The sequence below is a fragment of the Marmota monax genome, unplaced genomic scaffold (assembly GCF_021218885.2).
Source record: "Marmota monax isolate L192 unplaced genomic scaffold, Marmota_monax_Labrador192_F-V1.1 WCK01_AAM20220418_F8-fsc00014, whole genome shotgun sequence".
Lineage (NCBI taxonomy): Eukaryota > Metazoa > Chordata > Mammalia > Rodentia > Sciuridae > Marmota > Marmota monax.
Window position 1 is genome coordinate 2,201,042 of NW_026695222.1, and position 23,552 is coordinate 2,224,593.

General features: G+C 36.0%; 1 non-coding gene across 1 annotated transcript; it reads right to left on the reverse strand.

Annotated features, from left to right (window-relative positions):
* Positions 1 to 22,536: 22,536 nt before the first annotated feature.
* On the reverse strand, positions 22,537 to 22,642 carry LOC124085985 (U6 spliceosomal RNA). Its single transcript, XR_006849661.1, has one exon. It is a non-coding gene; the product is annotated as a U6 spliceosomal RNA (small nuclear RNA).
* Between the last annotated feature and the right edge of the window lie 910 nt (positions 22,643 to 23,552).

The following is a 23,552-nucleotide window of genomic DNA, read 5'->3' on the forward strand; positions in this document are numbered from 1 at the left end:
GCATTAAGGCAGAAATGCACAAGAAGAGGGCTTTGGGGTTTACATTTGATATTGATGAAGCAAACGTTTGATGTTGGAGGAATAAACGTGACTTGATATATTTGGCAGAGCCACACCATTTATTTTATGAATAAAGAAAAGGAGACACAATCAAGTAGTTAAGTTTTATTACTGAGGCTCAAGCAAAAACATTTCCTTTCCCATGTCAACTGACGCAACCAAAGGCAGGAGAAATGGTCATATCCCCTAGAACATGTGAAAACATAAAGCCACAAGAAGCTGATGTAACTGATTTGTGCATCACACAAAAGATGGACGTAAAAGCATTGTGACAGAGCTTAACTGACAGTATTTTAAAATTTTTTTCTTGGCACATGTACAATTTACAATGAATAGAGTTTGACATTTCATGAAATACATTGGTGGCAAATAGCATATTTGTTATAGGGAAAATAACTTGATAGGTCATGAAATTTGGTTGGCGAAACCCTCAGAAACATACTTTAAGGCGAAAGAATTGGGTTTATTTAAGCTTGTGGCAGCAAATGAGAATGGAATTCAGAGGAAACCTGGGAGAATCTCAGTAGGGGAAAATGGGAGGGGAGAAGGAGAGGAACTTCTGATGGATTTGGAGCTCTGGATGAATCTAAGGTGAAATTAAGGAAGCAGGGGGCTGGTTCTCTGTGAATGCTTTCAAGAAATTAAGATATATATTATCCAGGAAGATTGAACTCGGGTTGCCATTTGTAAAGAACAACAGTTACTTGTGAAAGCAGAGAGGGATTGTTTAGCCATTTTCACGGTTGTGGAGTGGCCTTCAGTCTGTCTTATTGCAAATGTGATTATGATGTGGCTCATCTAAGCATTATTTGCATTCAGGCTGAGACATCATGCGAGTGGGGCCACTGAAGTACAGTGTGTGCAAAAATCACTGGATTTAACGTTAAAAGCCAGGGTTAAAATCTTTTGGGTGTGGGAATTTGTTCAGTTTTTATAACCTTTCTGAACTTCAGTTTTCCTTAACTGTCAAACAGATTTACTAACACATACTTGAAATGGTTGGTGAGACGATAAGATGAAATTATGAACACATATGACAATAGTAAGCAATCAAAACTCTGTTCTTTCCCTTTAAGCTATCTTAGACAGAAGGCCCAAGCCTCTGGAGGACCTGGCTTTGAGTTGAGGTGCAGAAGGGAGCCTGATGATTGGGAAGAAACATAGTTTGTGCTTCTTAGAGATGTTCCCATGGTAGCAAGCAAATTCTGAAGCAGAATAGTTATGAGGCTTGCACACAGCTGGGATTCAGGAGCCTGCCTAATGCTTCTGAGATCATGTTCTCCCAAAAGTGGACCTTGAGCCAAACATTCCTGGCAAATGATTTATCACGGATTCCCTGGAGAGGTCAGTAAAGATGGTGGGAAGCAGGCAAGGGAAGGGAAGAAGCTGAGCAAGGGTGTGATTTCAAATGAAAACCCAACCTCAGCTTGATCTTGCAGGAAGCTCTGAGGCATAAATGACACTTGAGAGTTTGTCCAGTCTTAAGGCAAAGGAGCTGGGCTTTTACATTAATGCACCAGTCAGGCATTAGATATGGGCTTCTTTTGGAATTAGCTGCAATGCCTATGGTGGCAGAAGGCAGTCATTAGTAGCAAAGCATGCAGAAGCTGGGGAAACAGGTGCAAGATGCCAATAAGAGGGACATAGGAGCATTTGGATGGGGGCATCAACAGTGTCCCCTGGTCTGAGGAAACAAGTTCAAATGGTTTTATTGTGAACTTATTCATGGAAATCTTCTCTAGCCCCCCAGTACTGTTGAGGCATCCCACTATTACTGTGTTCACTTAAGGAAGCAACTCTTCTTCCAGAATCTGTCACTTCCTGGTGCATAGCACTAATTGAAAGGCTAGCATTTCAAATGGAATATGTCAGAGATAATATTTAAAAGATGTCGTTCTGTCTGGCATGTCACTGGAGTGTGACATGACTACAGGAGCCCTGTTAGAAGTAATGAGGCAAGATGAGCCCTAGCAGATTCATTCTGCAGAGCACCGCTCAAGGACTGAACTAATATTATTACTGACCATAAATGTTGTTAGGGAGATGTGGAGAGGATGTTAACGCCACTAAGCATTACAATCAAATCTCAATAATGACCAGTGAAGCAGGCTAATAAATTGTAGATTATGTGTGCCATGCATATTCATTCTGTCAGAAACTTCAACTTCCTAGCTGCAAGAATTTCAAGGGCTTCTGCTGCAAACACTGAGCTTAAAGCCATACATACAGAAAAAATAATAATAATAGCTGGCAACTGTGATAGAATTATGAGTCCTTTGCCATTAAGCTAGTTTCTTTCCTTTTTCCCTTCCCACTAAAGCTAATGAAGAAATAAAGATGAATTTTTGCTACTAGTAAGAAACTCCTAAATGCAAGTATAACATACCCCTGTTGAATCAGGAGGAATGGAGAAACCAAACCAACTTCCCATATCACTTGTCCTGTACAGTGTAACATCAGGGCTCCAAGTCTTGTTTTTCTGGTTCTAGGGCTTGCCAAGCACATTTTGGAAAAATTAAAAAGTACTTGTCACTAAGAAAGAAGATGCCACGTGCATGCACTTGTTAAAAAATAAATCTGCAGTCACCAAAAATCCATCCAGGAAAATTTAAGGAAAACCCTTCAGGAGAAATAGTTTCAATGACCAATGATTTTGGTCTTCTGAGGATCTCCAGGAAGCCATAGTTTTTGTTGTTGTTTTAAGAAATGGGGCATGATTTTAAGGATTCTAAGTTTCTTTAGAAAAGTCCATTTTGGTGGATCTGTCCTCTTACCTCAGGGTGTAAGATGTCAGATGACAGCATTTCCCCAGATACAGTTTAAGCCTCATTGGTGCCCTTTACCCAGGACGCTGCTGCCCCCTAAAGTTAGACAGAGGAATATACACATATTCCCACCCCAGATCCAATTCACCCTACTGCCAGATAAAGTAAAATGTACTTGGGCAGGAAGCAGGGAAACTTCAGAGGCTTTTCCTTGGGTAATAATAGAGCATTAACATAATAATGACCTTAAAATCCATCTATATCTCACCCACTTCTGTATAGATGAGAAAATGTGTTCAGCAGGAGGACCTGATTGTCATGATCCACTGTAAGTGGTAGCATCACTGGAAGTATCCTAACTTACACTGACAAGATCCTAAGGTTCAAGACAAAATATGATGCTTCCAACTTTGGCTCCTTCAGCCATTAGTGATGTGGATTTAGAAGAGAGTAGGTTTGGAGACTTTGTTTGCTGCATAGCAGCAGTTTCCTGTGAGGTCTAGCTTGTTAGCACAAGAAAAGAGCAGCCTATAGCTTCTGTTTGGCAAATCAAGAAATGAGTGATAAATATCCTCCTAAGACCTCCTTTGCATTTTCTTCCAAGTGAATATATCACCTCTTCATATTCATATTTTATCTCCTCCAATCCCAGGGATACCTCAGCTATCTGGATTCGTGTTCCAGGAGTTGAATCATTTGGGCATAGTCCAAATGATTCTCAACCCTATGTCCTTCTCTGAGTGTCCTTGGCAGGTAGTGCTCCATGGCTCATTAGGCAATTATTGGTGGGGGAAGGATTGTAGTCAACTGTTCCAGGAGTCCTGGGATATTTATATTGAAACAAATAAAAGGAAATAAATTTGATTCAAATAAACCTAATACAAGTATTCCTTGTATTCTGATTCTTTGTATTCTGATTCTTTGTATTCCAAGTATTCTGATATAAGTATCCCTTCAAAATTAGTATAAAAGCATAACTCTTTGATATTTAGGATGAGTAATTTGTAACTTCACAATTTAGTTTCCTGGGAATCTCTTCTCCTACAACTAAATATTGTACAAACATCTTTATGGAAATTAATATTTCTTTTTCTTTCCCTTTTTCTTTCTCCTCTCTCCCTCTCTTACTTTCTCTTCTTTTTCTTTCTGATAAGCGTGCTGTCAAGTTCTTCATAATTCTAACACACATAGGCTGTGGTAGATGCATTAACAGCAATTGAGTGTCTCTATCTCAATCCTCCAGTTGACTCAGAGACCAACTCATAAGGCAGAAGTCTTTAAAAAGGAACAAAAGGGAAATAGAGCTGTAACATATCTCATAAGAATGATACCTAGAAAACAGTCTGATTGTGCAAATGATTTACTGTTTTAGACCTCTTTTCACTATTCTCTATTAAAGCTAAATTTGGTAGGCAAGAAGATTGAGACTTAAGAACTAAAGACTTTCATTTACTCATTTGGCCAATTTTTAATGGAGTTTGTTATAGACATGTATAGGACATGACAGCAATTTCAAATGCTATCTTTCTTAGCAAGTCATCTTCACCTTCTCAGAATGAAGAAAAATGGATAGATCTTAATAAATGATTTGGGGTGGAAAAGAGAATAAAGAGTTAAAAGGGATTTTAGTTTTCATGACCAGTAGATGTTTGACTATGGTCCCTTCTAAGGGGCATGTTCAGGAGAAGGCAGGAAAGAATCAGCAGTAAGGACAGGGTAGCTGTGGTTCACACACACTTATCAAGTCCAGCCATTTAAGGGTTAACATAAATATGGAACCTTGAAAAGGACAGTGAAGAAAAGGAATGCAGATGAACTAGGGATGCTAAGATAGACCTTGGGAATTAGTCTAACTGATTAATATTTTCCTTATGCCATTATGCTGTCATTCACTTATTTATTTTTATGAGCCAGGATAATCTTGGATTCTGGAAAAGCACCAGTAGAAAAAACAGACATAATCACAACCTTAATGGACTTATAACCTGATGTTGATCTATTGTTTACCATTTCCTCAATCAACCCCTAAGCATTGTGTAACCATGTTGCAAAATGTCATGGGCTATCAGCTCCGCAAAAGTGAGAAAGATAGAAGTGGCATCAAACAGCTCACCCTCAAAGTCACTAGAAAAGGTAAATATTAAACTCAATTCTTAAATTTAGGTGCTAGCCAACAGACAGAGCGACTAATCTCCAGGATTTATAAAGAACTCAAAAAAACTTAACACCAAAAATGTAAATAACCCAATCAATAAATGAGCTCAGAAACTAAACAGACACTTTTCAAGAAGATATACAATTGATCAACAAATATATGAAAAAAATGTTCAACTTTTTTAGTAATTAGAGAAATGCAAATCCACTACTCTAATATTTCATTTCACTCTAGTCAGTATGGCAGCTATCAAAAATATAAGCAATAATAAGTGTTGGTGAGGAGGTGGAGGAAAAGGTACTCTCAGACATTGCTGGTGGAACTGCAAATTGCCACTATGAAAAGTAGTATGGAGATTCCTTAGAAAACTTGGAATGGAACCATCATTTGGCCCAGCTATCCTCCCACTCCTCGGTCTATATCCAAAGGACTTAAAATCAGAATATTATAGTGACACAGCCACATCAATGTCCGTAGCAGTTCAATTCACAATAGTTATGGAACCAACCTAGATGCTCTTAAACAGATGAATGGATAAAGAAAATGTACTACATATACACAATAAAATATTACTCAGCATTAAAGAAGAATGAGATTATGGCATTTGCAGATAAATGAATGGAACTAGAGAATGTTATGCTAAGTGAAGTAAGCCAATCCCCCAAAACCAAAGTCCGAATATTCTCTCTGATAAGTGAATGCTGATCCATAATGGGGGGTGGGCATAGGGAGAATGGAGGGACTTTGATTGGGCAAGAGGAGGGAAGGATAGGGAGGGAGCATGGGGGTAGGAATGATGGTGAAATGAGATGAATATCATCATCCTAGATACATGTGTGACTGCACATGTGGTGTGACTCTACATTGTGTGCAATCAGAGTAATGAAAAGTTGTGTTCCATTTGTATATAAGCAATCAAAATGCCTTCTGCTATCATGCATAACTAATTAGGACAAATAAAAAAATTAGGTGCTAGCTTCAGTAACAGTATTTCAAAGAATCCTCACAAAAATTTTGAGAAGAATTTAGATGAAGATTGCTACCCTTTAATTATTATTATTATTTTTAATAATTGAGGAGTAACACCAAGGCCTGGTAGATTCAAGTGGATTTGCCCAAGCACACAAACATGGAATGAAAAAAATATCTGGATCATAGCTCAATTTTTGCTTTTCACTTAAAAGTGTAGTGGTTAATAAGAAAAAAGAGTGTAGGTTTAGCCAGTGCCATGGTGTACACCTGTAATCCCAGCGGCTCAGGAAGCTGAGGCAGGAAGATCTTGAGTTCAAAGCCAGCCTCAGCAATGGTGAGGTTCTAAGCAACTCAGTGAGATCCTGTCTCTAAATAAAATACAAAATAGGCCAAATGCCCCTGAGTTCAATGCACTGTACCCCACCCCCCACAAAATGTATGCTTAGGAGGCTGAAGCAAGATCACCAAGTTTGAGGTCAGCCTCAGCAACTTAGCAAGACCTTCAGCAACTCAGGTAGACCCTGACTCAAAATAAAAAAGAAAAAGGAGTGGGGGTATAGCACCCTGGGGTTCAATCTCCACTGCCCTCCCCCTCCAAATAAATAAATATGTAGAATACAAAACCAGCAGAGAAACCAAAAAAAAAAAAAAAAAAAAGGAAATGGTCTGAGGGTTGTGGCACACTCCTGAGGCTGAGGCAGGAGGATCACAAGTTCAGAGCCAGCTTCATCTACCTAGAAAAGCCCTAAGCAACTTAGCAACACCCTGTCTCAAAATAAAATATAAAACGTGCAGGGGATGGGTCAGTGGTTAAACACACGAGCTTCAATTCCTGGTTAAAGTTTTTTTTTTTTTTTTTTTTTTTCCCTAAGGCTGTTTTTTTTGTTTGTTTGTTTGGTGATCTAATTGACTTTTTTTAAATTGATTTTTTAAATTTGTTTTAGTTAATTATACATGACAGTAGAATGCATTTATGCACTTTGATATACATGCATGGGATATAATTTCTCATGTTTCTGAGTGTACATGTTACAGAATCATACTGGTCATGCAATCACATATATACATAAAGTAATAATGTCAGTTTCATTCTACTGTCTTTCCTATCCCCACATCCCCTTCCCTGTCTTCCCTTCACTTCCTTCTACCTAATCTAAGGTAACATTATTCTTCTCTAGTGCCCCCTGCCTTATTGTGAATTAGCATTCATATATTAGAGTAGAAAACTTCAGGCAGAAAACAATCCATTTGTTGTAAGTAAGACAAGGGATCAGGAGAAAGAAAACCAGAATGCAAGTTTGGTGAGGTTTGCATAGAATCACACCTTGTGGCTGTTAATGGAGTCTGCAGTTGGAATGGGGGAGCCCATATGTCTCACTAGAAAATGTGAGATTTGGATTCAGACAACTTGAGTTTAGCTTCTGATCTTGAATTTACTAGTTGACCCACAGTCCTGAAAAAAAACAATCCTGAATGTTGAAATCCTAAAAGATTACACAATCTCTAAGATGTAAAAAGCCTTAAAATCTAAAATCCCCAAAACATAATTCTGAAAAAATAATTTAAAATTCTTTAAAAGATAATTACTTATTTTTAAAGGAAGATTTATTGATGGATGGAGCTGGAGATCATCATGCTGAATGAAATAAGCCAGACTAAGAAAGTCAAGGGTCAAATGTTTCCTCTCAGAGTGGAAGCTTGAGAGAAATAAAGAATTTTTAAAAGGCAGGAAATATTACAAAAATGGAAGGGAGAATATTGGAGTAAAGGAAGATTGATGGAGAAAGAGGAGAGATGGGACAGGGGAGGGATTTAGGAACAGAATTGACTAAATCATGCTATATGCTTGTATGAATATATCACAATTCATTCCACTTTTATATGTAGCTATAACACACCAATTGAAAAAGCAAAAGGTCAATATAAAGAAGCCCAATAGAAGAAGGAGATCAGGAAGCTGGAGGAGGGAAAGGAAAGTGAAAGAACTGTGCTGGGGATTGAATGGGTCAAATTGTTATATGCACTTATGAACATGTCAAAGTGAACCCTACTATAATTCACTAATATAAAATAATAAAATAAAAAAAGGTAAAAAGCAGACTTATATAAAGACAGGACAAAACATCTCATGAGTTACTTCACAATAAAATAGGCAAAAATAACAAGCATTTTTGGAAGCATAAACACCCAAGAATGCTAACAACCATCACATGGAGATAATAGTTACAAGAAGATGAACTGTGTGCATAAAGAAACAGCTCAAGATGGGTTCAGCAGCACACACCTGTAATCCCAGCACCTCAGGAGGCTGAGACAGGAAGATTGCAAATTCCAAGCCACCCTTAGCATCTTAGTGAGCCTTTCAGCAAGTTAGTGAGACTTATCTCAAACTAAATTTAAAAAGGACTGGGGATGTAGTTCAATGGTAAAGTTCCCATGGGTTCAGTCCCCAGTGTGAGAAAAAGAAACAGGTCAAGAAACTAAACATATTAGTGCATATCATTCTGGTTAGCAATGGTGTCCACTGAGTTTTATAACTGCACTCATCTCATACACCATGATGGACAAGCCAAGTCTTTTGACAAGACTGATCAAAAACGGGGACAGATCACCTCTGAATATGCCATCATCTAAAGAAATGAGATCTCAAGAAATTTTCTTTTGCAAAAGCAGATGTACAACAAGGATATCTCTTTATTTGTTGAGAAAGTTTCAACAAATATATATATATACATGTTCACCAAGTGAAAGTTGCAATATTGCACTTTCATGGAGTAAAATTTGCAAAAAAATTTAAAAAGTATAAAATAAGTTAGAACTCTAAAAGTCTTTACACAATTCATTATAAGATTTGGAAATGATTCAGTATTGGAAAGGATTCAAAGATGAAATACATAGCATAATGAATTGTAAAAAAATTGTGCTGACAATATAGAACAGCAGTGGGGAAAAAAAGAAAAGAAAGCTAAAAAAATTCAAAATATGAAAATGTATGTTAAATGGATAGATTATATGTCATTGCACAGAAGTAGTTCATAAAAGCTGGCTGGCTTTCCTGATCATTAACTGTATTTGGAAGTCTTGCATCATAACGAATAGTTGTCTTTTCTCTTTTAGGGCATAGCTCTATTTGGAGAATACATTCACATTCATTTTCTTTCCATATATACTGACATATTCTTTCCCTGCTAAATGTTCCCTTCTTCTGTACCATGCTTCTGTGTTGTTTGGGATACACGGAAATCCACTTGGCATGTGCTCCTATCCAGACCACAAATTTGGCAGAAATAATACTGATGATCAATCAGAAACACGGTTGCCTAAGTGTCTTCTTAGCTTCACCAGGCACTTGATGATTTTTCACCAGCTCCCTCAGGCAAATGTGGCTTTAATTCATTAAAAGCTCCTGAAATTTCATCAGCTGGAAGGAATGCCGATGTAGACAAATGACACATTTTTATAGTGAAGTTTTTGTCCTTGCTGTATCTCATGGCCAATCTGCTCATCTAAATTTTCTGCCAAATGCACTGGGCTAAATGGAAAAAAAAGGTTATTGATGAAACCTTGAAATTCACTTTTAGAAGCCTTGATTGCACTTAATTCCAAATCTGTCATTATGGTTTGGGGACTCTATCAGAATCCATTTTTTTCAGCAAAGTCCACTTAATCTTCAAATAGTATTTATGAAATGCTCCATTTTTCCCAGATACTCATACATAAATGAAAAGATAAAATCTAGAATGTTCAGATCAGATAACTGCATGAATTTATCAGATAACTGCATGAATTTATGCATTTTATTTTAAAAAAGTGGGATCAATTTTGAAAGTGCTACCCATTAGCCAAAATTAAAGATGAACTTATTTTTCTATGTTAGAGTTGGTAGTAAATGTAAAAAAATCTACCTTCTTCAATGATCAAATCCCAAGCAAGAATAGTTCATTATTTAATGTGTTTTGTAACACCCAGGGAACTTCTGTGTCAGAAAGTGCCTATGGTTCAAAAGATTGTGAGCACCTTGATTTCTAAGATAGGGTGGTTTTTGAAGCCAGGCATGGTGCTATGTGTTGAAGGGAAAGACATAGCACACAGTTAAGCAATTTGGCAATTGTGCCAAATACAACTCAAAATGTACTAATCCCTTCCCGAAATGTGTCTTTCTACACCTCTTAAAAAGAATTTCATGGGCTGGGGATGTGGCTCAAGCATGCGTGCGGCCTGGGTTCTATCCTCAGCACCACATACAAACAAAGATGTTGTGTCCGCCGAAAACTAAAAAAATAAATATTAAAAAAAAAAAAGAATTTCATTGTGTTTTTTTGTTTGTTTGTTTGTTTTAAATGGGAATTGTAGATTTGGGGAAAGCTAATGCTTTCAACATTTAGGACTTTAATCTTTTGGGATTGTGATCTTTAGGGATTTTAGGCTTTAGGGATTTTAATCTATTGGGGTTTCAACATTATAGATTATGACATTTGAGATTGACTCTTTCAGGATTATGATAACTGCAGTAGTTGAAAAACTTAAAGTCAGTTATTCACTGTCTGTATTCCCATTATTCACCCTTACAGGTCATGGTAAAGATTAAATGAAGCACTACATATAATACCCATTACTAATCAGCATTATATATAGCCTTTCAATTGGAAAACTAAATACTTTTATGAAAGGGAGAATGAAAAGTTTTGGTGCTGCATTTTCTTTTTCTTTGCTCATCTGTATCAGTCAGGTAACCCTGAGTGCATGACTGAATAACTGGAGACTATAGATTAGCTTAGTTGACATTTAAAACTAACCATCACAGTGCATCCCATGCCCACATGGTGTCCATACACATTCTTTAAATCATATTTAATATCCCAGTAAAGACAATAACAAAGATATGCTCCCAAACAACATAATCCCTTTATGCTGTCTAAAATACACTTGATGTTTTTTCCAGAAAGGGTGCAAAATCTGTGGGTAATGGTCATTCTTCTCTTTAATATCCTGAAACTTAAATAAAGTGATGTGAAGTTAACTGTGAGCCCAGCTTATTATATAAGAAAAGAGAGGGGAAAACCAAAATTAGTGGCTGTATATACATAAAAACATACATACTAATATAAGGACTTCATATAACTATGAAAGTCTACCTTTCTGCAATTGGTCCCATAGTTTCAGCTTCACAGATGGTATTTATAAGTACTTTTTTCTACTATCATATTTCCTTTGCCTTCAGCAGGCCCCTTGCCTGGATGCAGTTTTTGCCTCGTGGATTGCCCCAAACCTTCATTCCGAGAGTGTGGGGCATTAGCAGTCCTGCCTTAATTGGGTTGTTGTAGTTTTCCACTGACTTTAATCACAGGGCATGGTAGTTTTAGGATCCCTAAGGGATGGCCTGTATTCTTGAAATGCTTATTCTTCTATTGATTTTACAGCCATATAATTTCCCCTTGGCAATTAGGTCAATCACCCCAGTGAGTTCAGTAACATCCTTCTTTCCCATTTGACTCAGAGGCATGATGAGCCCAGAGCTGCCTTTCTTCCTCTCTGCACCTCCCTCCCCAGAGGCAGCAGGGCCTAAAGAGTGCCTCATTTTTTTTTTCTTTTTATATTTCTCAGGTTCCTGGATTAACACAACAGAAGGAATAGAAGATGCTGGAGGAAGTCAATAATCCATATTAATTCAGTCTCAGCAGTTATTTCCAGGATGGTCTATGTGAACATAGATGCACACAAAGATGGCCTAACCCAAGCTTTGAAGCATATTCCTCATTAAGGGCATATTCAGAAAGCATCTAAAAATAGTAATTTTTGAACATTTACTTTTTATCATTTTCTTTTTGTTGCGACCTTTTTTTTCCCTTCTCAGTTAGAGGCATCTACATTGCCTTGAGGATAAGCAGATCATTAGGGAGAAAATGAAAAGAAGAAACGGTCAACATTCAGCTTTCTGACTTCCAAAACAGTCTTTTGAGAATCAAAAGGGAGGGCTTGAGAGACAGAGAGAGAGAAAGGGCAGTGTTTAGGCCATAATCAAAGAATTAAAAAGAGAACAAGAGTCGTCAGGTCAAGATGGCATCTTCACTGCATTCATAATGGCAAGAGGGGGGAAAAATCACACACACACACACACACACACACACACACACACACACACTCCTGGACTCAATAAAAGACAATCATTTCTACTGTCAAAGAACAGAACAGAAAAAAAAAAATGGGAAACAGCACAACAGATTATGAAATAGTCTATAGTCGCAGAGTTTTAATTCCTCCAGGGAAAGAGAACTGAGTGTCCCAGAGAACACGTTAGGGGTTTGGGTGCTCATCCCCACTAGGATGTGCAGGTGAAATTCTTCTGCTGAGCCTTTTTTCAGGGTAGAATTCTGAGTGAATGGAAGCCTGAGAAATGTCACAACCTGAACTCTATGCACAGCTGTATGGTCAGGAGCTGTGAAAACTAGGCCACTGATGGGATCCTGGAACTGCCATGCTCTCAATATGGCCGCTGGTGATAGAACCTCACCCCAGCTTAGGAGCATTCTCCACAGGAGGCTGCTGTGGAACCCAAACCAGACTAAGGAGTGACTCAGATGATTGAAAAATGTGTCTAAACAAAAAAGGAAATGGAAAAAATTACCAAGCAAATATAAAACAGGGGAGAGACTAATGGTAATAAAAAAAAAAACACTGTCATCTCAAGCCAAACATGAGGTGACAAACACAAACGCCAACTGCATGCATAAAAGAATGTGAATGGTTTAAACTTGCCTCTTAAAAATCAAAGTTCTTAATGTGAGATAGGCTCCATCCATAAGATAAAAGTCATTTTAAACAACACCACACGGACAGATTCAAAATAAAGACATGAAAAATGAAATAAAGGCAAAGCAAAAATTGGTATTAAAAAGTAATACCTGGCAAAATAAAATTTAAGTCAACATTACTAGGATAAAAAGGAACACTATATAATTGTGGAAAGGTGCAAATTGAGAAAAGTGATACCAAACACAAACTTGAAGGGCACTCAAGAACATGACTTTGAAGTTCTCCAAAAGTAAAACTGGGAGAATTACAAGGACTCATTAGTAACTATGGAAACATTGTTGATTTTTAACACAACTCTACCAAAAAGTAGATCAATTAAGATGACAAAAATAAGAATGAATTGAGTGATTTAAACAATAACACAAAATATTTATCTGTTAGATATATTTACTCATTGGTCATGTGACTTCTGTGATGTCACATTACCAATTACTTTCCTCATTCTATTTTTCTTCTTTAATGTACTATGTGTGATATTCATGGATGAAAAGTAGACAGATACTGAAATATTTAAATTTTATTATATAATAATAATTATTAATAATAATTATGTTCACCAAATTTATGATCATAATATACTGGAATTTTCAAAGGTGGGACACAGATTTTTAAGTTCTGAAGTAGCAAAGACCCAGGAAAATCCAAGCTGGAGAAACATTGCCCAGGCTAAAGGTGTGGTGTAAGATGAGGAATAGATTTAGAGGCATTTGGGGAAAGATTTCCTACATGAGAGAACCACTAGAAGTACAAGGAATCAGTCTTGTGAGAGAGCCGTGCCCTGTCCGTGTTTGGGGATGAGGGTTTTAGGAATCCAAGGTACCATCTCATGTGTGTGTCTCCAGGTGGGAGGCCAGTCCCATGGCTCATCACTCTCTTTGGGTTTGGAACTTCTATCAACAATTGTCAGTACAACACCTAAGGAAGTGCTAGCAGCAGGATGACACTTGTGCCATGGGGACTTTACCTATCTGCTTCTCAACTGGCTGGTGTCAACAATCATCGCCAATGTCAAAATTTGGACATTTATAAGCACCCCAATACTACTCTTTGACCTCTTATAAAGAGTGGAGTCCTTAATGGACAAAGGATTTGTGGTGGTGTGGAGGGCAAAGTCCAGTCACTTGGGTGGTGCTATCTCCCCTGTAATAAAGAAAGCAGGAGAGAATGTACTACATTCAGGATGCTGCTGTTTGCTGAAGATAACTTTCTTTCTAAGACAGAATGGACATAATATAAAGAATTTTTTTTCAGAAAAAAAATATATTTTTAATTTTCAGTTCTTTGTAGAGAATACTCTATCCAAAGAAACATTCTCAACTGAAACCTGTCTCTTTGGGACACACAACCCATATCTACTCACTCAATGAAATTTAATTGAAAAGAGGAATTTTCATTGAGGACGAAAGAAAGATACTCGTCTCATCTTTCATTTCTTTTTTCTCTATTTTTTTTTTACAAACTATTTCTACCTCCCACTCTGCATAGCAATGTGTAACTACCAACCTCCTATAGTCCATGTGAATGAAACATTCTATGGCAGGCTTCTGGGGACTGCTCTTCAAACCCTATGCCCAGCAGTCATCCCAATGCATTTTTTTCAAAAGCTTATGTGTGAGAAAATACAAGAATGTTCAGAGGCAAAATGATTAGGTTATGAGAGATGCAATCTAATAAGTGGATTAATACACTGATATGGATTAAATGAATGGTACAATAGGTAGGCAAGGTGTGGCTGGAGGCAGTAGGTCACTGGGGGTGTGCCTTTGGGATTTATATTTTGTCCCTAGTGAGCACAGTGCTCTATCCACTTCTTGAATGTCATGTCCTGAACTACGTTTTTCTTCCATGCCCTTCTGCCATGATGTTTTGTCTCACTTGTGCCCACAGAGCTAGCTAATTATGGACTGAATCTCTAAAACCTTGAGTCAAAATAAACTTTTCCTTCTCCATATTGTTCTTGCCAGGTATTTGGTCACAGTGACAAAGCTGAGTAAAACACCATACTTGCTTGCCCATCATCAATTCAAGTAAAGAGGTATGACCCCCTGGTCTTTCTTCCTTTCCCATCACATTTACTGAGTAACTATTCCCTATGATATACACTACACTATGTGTACAGTGGTAACCAAATAGAAATGGTGACTGTCTTTATGACTCTTACACCCTACTATGGCAGTTTGATATTTAACAATGAACACCATCAAATACAGTCAGTCTTCCATATCCCTGGGTTCTGCATTGATGGATCCATCCAACCAACCATAGATTAAAAAATACCTCTTACAAAACTCACATCTTTTCTGAACATATACAGATATTTTTGCCATTATTCCCTAAATAATACACCATAAAACTATTTACATAGCATTTTCCTTATAAAAGCCATTTTAAGTAACCTAGAGTTAGATTTAGAGCAGAAGGAAGGATGCACATAAACTATGTACAAGGGACCTGAGCATCCTCAGATTTTGGTATTCACAAGAAGTCCTGGAACTAACTCCTTGTGCATGCCCAGGGATGACTGTATAGAAATATAAACTCTGAAACTTTCTGTGGAAGAAAATTATTTTGTTCTACGAAAGAACCAATGACATGGCAACTTGCTTTAGTTTAAAAGAAAGGAAATTCCACTGACCTTGAGCTGATTCTGAAGGGTGATGAACAAAAATGAGCTTCCAGGGGAGGAGAGGAACTCTACAGGCTCAGCTAATGGGGAGCAGACCAGTTTCCCCTACTCAGAAGGGCGAGGACCATCTGTGGTTTACACACATGAAAGAAAGCTTTGTTTTAAAGATGGTAATCTCAAAATTTCTACTCCCAACTTTTAGAGGTTTCTCATATTGATGCCAGCATCTAATTTCATGGAAGAAATCAAAGGCCAATCTAATGTATTTTTGCTTACATATAATTTTTTATCTTTGTATTAATTCTCTTGAGTGCTTGTGTTATGCCTCTATTTCTTCACATTTAGGATACTCATATGTGTTTGACACTTATATTTAATGATTGTTTGCCGCAGTCTGGCTGGGCACAAAATCATGAGCCACTCAAGCAGGAACAAACTTTATTTCTGAAACTCTCGCCAATGCCACGCACGCTCTGAACCACACACATGGCGTTCTCCCGGGTCACACTACACCAACAGGAAAAATCCCTCCTCTGGAAATCCCTCCTACCGCATTTCCCCAACCAATGGGAACTCTCCGGGAGTCCCGCTAGAGCTCCAAAGTAGCAGGCCCAGGCGGACAGTAGGGGTCTAATATCCAATTGAATGCAGATCTTAACATAATCATATCATCTCAATGGCTTGCTGGCATCACCTTTCAACCAAAAATGCCATGTGTCATTCCTACTTGGCTATGGCTCTCAGCAATTGTTTCCAAGGTGGTACATTTTTCTCAGGATATGTTTTCATTGTGTTTTATCAATTTGATTTGGTATCAACTGTTGTTTGCACCTTCCCCACTGTCTTTAAAAATCACCCATTACTCACATCTTAACTTCCAATTTGCTGTTATAAAGCTGCAAATGCTTTCTTCTCAATCAATTTTAGCTTGTCTCCTTTCCCTCTAAATTCTGGCAGATGTTACCAAGACCTTAATGCAGGACCCAATCTTCCCTTCATGGAAGAGCTACCTTATTGTCTCCAGGCATGATTGGCCCCACAAAGAGCAATTGATCTCAAAGCCCTTTTTAATACTCTGTGTCCTCACCCTATTGCCATTATGGATTAGACAGTGAGTGGACATCTGTCCCAAGTCACACTAAAAAGATTTTCTCTCTTGAGAATTTATAATTGGGATTTAAAGTCACTTTCGATCTTTAACAGCCAATAGTTCCCAACCCTTGATTCTAGGCCCTTCTCAGAAATAACAGGTCACAGAGCTCACAACAACCTCATATCTTACTAATAATTTCCTCTTTTATATTTGTGTTACTACAGTTGTGTTTTTATTACTTAATAATTCCCTTAAGCCCATGTATCAGAAGAAATAATTCCAATCTTCTCAGTGGCTGCTGACTGCAATGAACATGTACAGGATTAGGAAATAAAGAATTTAAAATTGATCAAAGACAATTTTCTGCTTGAACAGCAGAAATTTGATTGCAAGTTGCATGTAATAAAAACCCACACTTTTCGGGTTTGGAAAAGAAAGATAAAGAATTTAAAAGGCATCAAGACTTTTCTTTAGCTCGCTATAGCTTTTGAAGTTCTCTAGGGGACTCTTAAATCCCTACCAGGCAAATAGAGCAAAAGAAAGAGAGCCTGTTGTTTTCTACTTCTGGCCATTTCCACTTTGTCCAGAAGACTCTTTTTTGATCAAAAGTTCAGGAATAAAATAAATGCTTTTTATTTTTTGTGCATGGAGACAGGATCCAAAGACTTTTGGATTCAAGAATCTTGATAGTACAATAAAGTGGGATACAATGGTCAAGGTGAGATGAACACTTTCACAGTGTAATAACTGGTAGCTGTGGAATAAATTTGTCAAAGTTAGAGTGATCACTAAATTTAGGGAGAAACGCAGGAAAAAAGACAAGCCAGTATCCACGTGGCTACAAAACCTATCAGAGATTTCCTTAGTGAACTGCAGGCCTTAAGACCTATCCCTAGTCTTATATAAAAGGTCAAGTTTTTCAACAGAAACAAAGCATAGAATCAAAAAAGGAGCAAATGAGATAATCCCATTTGGGAAGTTCACATGTCTGCATAGACTAAGAGAAGAAGCAAAGGATTTTATTTGTGTTTAACAATTACTGTTAAATAATAATAAAATTATTACTTATGAAAATGTGCATGACTGTTTCTTAGAGGGAAAATAACAGATTCAAATGCTTATTCCAAAAAAGAAGGAAGGTTAAAAGTTAAAGAGCTAGGTTTCTTTTTTTTTTTTCATTTTAAAGAATAGCAACAAAAACACAAATAACCAAATCGAAATGAAGATTACATATCTAACAAATAGAAGGAAGTAAATAATAAAGAAAAGACATTAGTAAAAAGGCAAAAAGGTACCACAGATAAAGTCAGTAGTGTAAGCAATTATTCTTTAAACATACGATAAAAGTTATACGAGTCTTGCATATCTAAAGATGCAGAAAAAAAATTATAATAACATGGTTAGGGAGAAACATGTTTTTATATATTAGAAAACAGTGAAATTGAAACAACATTTCAAGAATTGTGAATGTTTTTAGGAGGCAAATTTCAGTTGTTTACTAGCTCAAATACTCAAGGAATAGATAATTCTAAACTTTCAAAAATTCTTTCAAAGTCTAGAAAGAGTGAATATTTAGAAATTTGAGTCTAGTAAGATAATAATCACCATAAAACGCTACAAAACACCATAATTAGGACAGGACAATAGGATAAATGGAAATTAAAATTCAATCACTCATGGGCATGAAAGCAAACCCTTCACTTCACACTCAAATTCAATATGAAATGGAACCCAGCACTGTATAACACAACATAATTCATAAAACATCCTGACCAGTTTGTGTGTATTACTTGCATGTAGATTATTATGTAGTGTGACTCACCATAATAGCAGACAGGAAAAGAAAACTATAACATCTTTATGATCATACTGATAAATTTTAAAAAGTTTAACAATCATTCATGACATAACCAGACCAAAAAGACTTAACAAATGTGGAATACAGGTATTTTCTTAGCTGGTGAATATTTTTATTTCAAAAAAGAAAAAAAAAACAAATTACTTTTATGATTGTACTAGTTATAGTTCTCCAAAAAGACAACCAATAGGATGCTTGCCTGTGTGTATGTGTATGCAGGCGTGCACGCGCGCACACACACACACACACACACACAAGATTTATTTTGAGAAATTGGCCTATACAATTACACAAGCTGGCAAATCTAAAATTTGCTTAGTGGGCTGGTGTGCTGGTAGGTTAGAGACCCAGGGAAGAGCTATTATTGTAGTTTTAAGTCTGAATGCTATATGCAAATAATAATAATAATAATAATAATAATAATAATAATAATAATAATAATTCCTTAAAATTCACTATCATGATGATGAAACAAAGGCAGTTTCTTTAAAATCAGGAGCATGCAAGCATGCCTACTACTAACATTGTTATCCAACATTTGCTAGCCAGTGTAATAGGATAAGAAAAAGAAGTCAAAGGTTGAAAGATTAGACAGAATAAGACCAAATTTTCTTGAGATTATAATATAAGACCAATGTGTAAAAATATCAATTTTATTTGTATATATTATCCATAAACATTTAGAAGTATGTAATGGAGAAAGATATCATATAGCCTGGGGATGAAGATTAGTGGTAGAATACTTACCTAGTATGTGTGAGGTCCTGGGTTCAATCCCTGATACAGAAAAAAGGGGGGGATATTTTATTCAATAGTTATAAATGTTCCTGCTACACATGCATTTTACAAAAGGTACAATCTTTATGTATGTAATGATGAAATTTTAAAAATGGAATTAAAGAACTGAATATATAAACATACTGTTATAATGAACATAAAGTCTCACTAAATGCTGACATTTAGATGCTGTTTAATTCCAAATTAATTTATAGAGTCAAATGAATTAAAATCCAGTGTTATTTTTAAATGAAATTTGGCAAGCTGTAAAATGTATTTGAAGAGCAAAGGGCCCAAAGAGCCGTAAATACAAATTTCCGTACATGCATGTATGTGTGTACACATATATATGTATATATATTCTATATGTGTATATATGACATATATATATCTGTATGCATATATGTTCTATATGTGTATATATATACACATATATGTGTCTGTATGCATTTAGATATGTAAATATGTATATAAAATATAGGAATAGATACATAATCTCCCATGGGCACATAACAGAGACCCAAAAGTAGACTCATGAATCTGAGTTCAATTTGGTTCAGCAGATTAGTGGGAAAGTTATTGATTATTCCTGTGAATCAATATGTCCTTTGAAGAAGCATTTCACAAGAGAAGAAACATGAGTGACACATAAACATGGAAAAGTCCTCAGAGTCATTAATAATTCAGAGAACTGCAAATTAAGACCAACAATAAATATTTCATAGTCACTAGTTTGGAAAAAACTTAAGTCCTGCCAACGCTATGTTTGAGGAAGAATGTAAATCAAAAGAAACTCTTATGACTGCTGGTGGAAGTATAAATTGAAGTTACTTTGGGAAATAATTGACATTGGTAATGTGTGTATCAGATAACTGCACAACTCCATTCTATTCATAGGTGTCTGCTCTTAATTCCTGCGTATGTGCACCTGGTAACATGTACAAATATATTCAGAGCACACGTGTATAATAGAAAAATAATAAAAATAACCTACATTAGTTTTCTATTGCTGCTTAAAAAAATGACCAGAGATCACATGGTTTAAAACATTTATTCTCTCACACTTTATAAATTAGAATCTTGAACCCATCCTAATTGAATTCTCTGTAGGGTCTTATGAGGCTGAAGTCACAGTGTTGGCTAGGTTGCTTGTTTATTTCTTAAGCTTGTGTGGTAGCTGGCAGAATTCAGCTTCATGCAGTTGTAGGATTGGGGTGTTAATTTTCTTGCTGGTTATTATGTAGAGTCCACTCTCAGTCTTAGAGGTCAAAAGTAGTTCCTTGACCCATGATTGTCTCTGGTTTTGAATCTCCCTGACTTCATTTAAACATTCAGCTAAATAGATCAGGCCACCTGTGATACTCTTCCCAATGTAAAAGTAAGTGATCAATCATTTTAATTACATCTTTAAAGTCTCTTCACAGCAGCATCTAGGGTAGTGTTTTGAGTAAGTGGGTGAAAATGTGTATACACCAGAGTTGAGAATCTTGGGGGGAAATCCAAGAATTCTTTCTGCCTGCTACACAGTTCACCATTAGAGCGAGTATATTTTTATGATACAGTCATATATTAACTTATGGAAATGAAACAAAGTTTAGCTATATATTCATATGTGGATGAAGAGTAAACATATTTTATTGGAAAAAATAATACTACGTATGATTGCAAAAATATAAATGCCAAAAATGAGCAAAATTACACACAATTTAGGTCTATACTATGCAGAGGTGGAGGAACTCTAAATATAATGAGAAAGATGATTAGCACTAATTTAGAAGCTATTCCTGGAGTGGAGGATGGACAGGGAGTGTGATTACAGAGAAAAAACACAAGGGGATTTAAACTATTAATGCTCTATTTCTTAAGCTGCATGCTAAATGTTATGCATATATTTAAAACACTATATACTCATATAAAGTATATTTTTGTGTGATAGATTTCACATTAAGATATTTTCAGATAAAACTAAATAGATTCGTTGAAAGGAAAGACTCCATTTACAAAATCAACAAAAACATGAAAAAATAAGAAATGTGTAGACCTGATATTTAAAAATTCTGCTGAATATCATAAATTATAGTTTGAATGGATGGAAATGTGTTTTTTTCAACATAGGATCCAATATCACAAGTATGTCAAAGACATACATTTAAATACCAAAGTTGTCAGCTTTCCTATTAAATTTATAATGTCTGTGACTTTCAGCTTCATACAAACAGATCAATCTTAAGTCCTTTCATGATTTCCATGAAATGCCTCCTTTCATTTCCTAATCTTCCCTTGAAAAATGAAACTAACTCCAGTAATTTGATACCGTTTGTTTTACTGCCCACCTAGAGCAAATGCTCACATGGTGATGCTCTTCATGGTCTTGCCCCATGGGTTCATCTCTAGCAGCATGTTCTGCTGTGACCAATGCATTTAAGGAGTGTGAAGAGGAAGTAGCCCCCATCTTCTCTTTAATTTCCCAAATAATATCTGTGAATATAGAATCCTCACAACTTGATTTCCTAATTAAGAAAGTGACATGTTTGGAAAGGATTTTAAATGACAGCATTTGTCAAGCTGTTTGTTTAGTGAACTCTCTGGGTGCACTGTTACACTAGAACTGTCTTAATTAAGGTTAATTGGAGCATAATTAAAGCTGATGCTGACAGAAAAGATTCCACTGGTTGTAAAATGGTGAAGACCCTTAATGTCTAGACTAAAGGACAACGCAGTTGGGATAAACCAAATTTCAAAATATACTGTGCCTTCAACAGAGAGATGATGCTCCTGGTCTGACCTGTTTGGAAGAATCTTGTTCATGTATTTGGAGGTACTTATGGATTTTGAATAAGGCAATTTTTTTTAAAAAAATTAATATATATATATATATATATATATATATATATATATATATAGTAAAATGATTATTTTCATCAAGCTAATTAACAGTTATTATTTCATAGTTACCTGCTTTCTTTTGGAAGGGTACTACTGTCTTAGCAAATTTCCCGTATAAAATACAATATTATTATTAATGGTATTCCTCTTACTATACATTAGAACTCTAGGCTTGTAGGCTGGTACTCTTTGAGGTATATCTCCAATTTCTCTCCTTTATTCCCCCTGATAATCACCCTTCTACTTTGTATTTAGATATTCAACTTGTTGTTAGATGTCAAGTATAAGAGAGATCATGCGGTAGTTTTCTTCATGTGTGTAGCTTATTTCACTTATCATGATGTCCTTTAGATTCCTCCATCTTGTTGCAAATGGCAGGATACCTTCTTTAATAAGACTGAATGATATTTCATTGAACACCTATACCAGAATATCTTTATGCAGTTGGCCATTAACAGACATTTAAATGGTTAACATATCTTGGCTATTTTTTTTTTTTTGAGCTAAAGCGTCCATTTATTTCAAAGCAGTAAAAATATGGAATTCTTCACGTATTGTGTGTCATTCATGCACAGGGACCATGTGAATTTTCTCTGTATCATTCCAATTTTAGTATATGTGTTACTAAAGCGAACACATATCTTGGCTATTATGAGTAATGCTTAGGAATATGGGAGTGAAGATATCTCTACAAGGTGTTGATTCAATTTTATTTGGATATATATACTCAGAACAGGAATCTCTGGATCATATGTATTTCTATAGGTAACTTTATGAGGAACCACATACTGTTTCTGTAAAAGCTTCACCAATATACGCTTCTACTAACAATATTTAAAGGATCCCTTTCTCCAAACCTTTACAAATACTTACCATTTTTTTAATCATAGCCATCTAATGAAGTGTGAGGTTATATCTTATTATGGTATTGATAAGTATTTCTTAGTGATTTTAAGCACTTTTTTAAAGCATATTGGACATTCTTACTTCTTCTCTGGAGAAATGTGTATTTGAGTTCTTTGCCCATTTTAAAATTGGACTGTTCACTTTTTGCTATCAAATTGTCCTCTCCATAAAACTATTGCTAAAACCAATGTCATGGAGCTTACTTCCATTTTCTTTCAGGAGTTTTATGGTTTTATTCTTACATTTTGGTCTTTAATCAGTTTGGGACTGGTTTTTGTGTATGGTGTGAGATAAGAGTCTAATTTTATTCGTTTGAGATTTTTCGAGTACCATTTACTAAACAGCTTATAATTCTCCCACTGTGTCTTCTTGGTATTCTTGTCAAAAATTAGTTTGTTATATATGTTTGAGTCCATTTCTGAGCTTTATATTCTGCTTTATTACCCTATATATCTGTTTCTACGCCTGTATAAAAAGTTTCGGTTACAATAACTATGTAATATAATTTTAAATCAGGTAGTGTGATGCTTCCAACTTTGTTTTCTTTCTCAGAATTGCTTTGACTACTTAGATTCTTTTGTGGTACCAAGGAAATTTTAAAATTGTTTTCTATTTCTGTGAAAAATGCCATTGGAATTCTG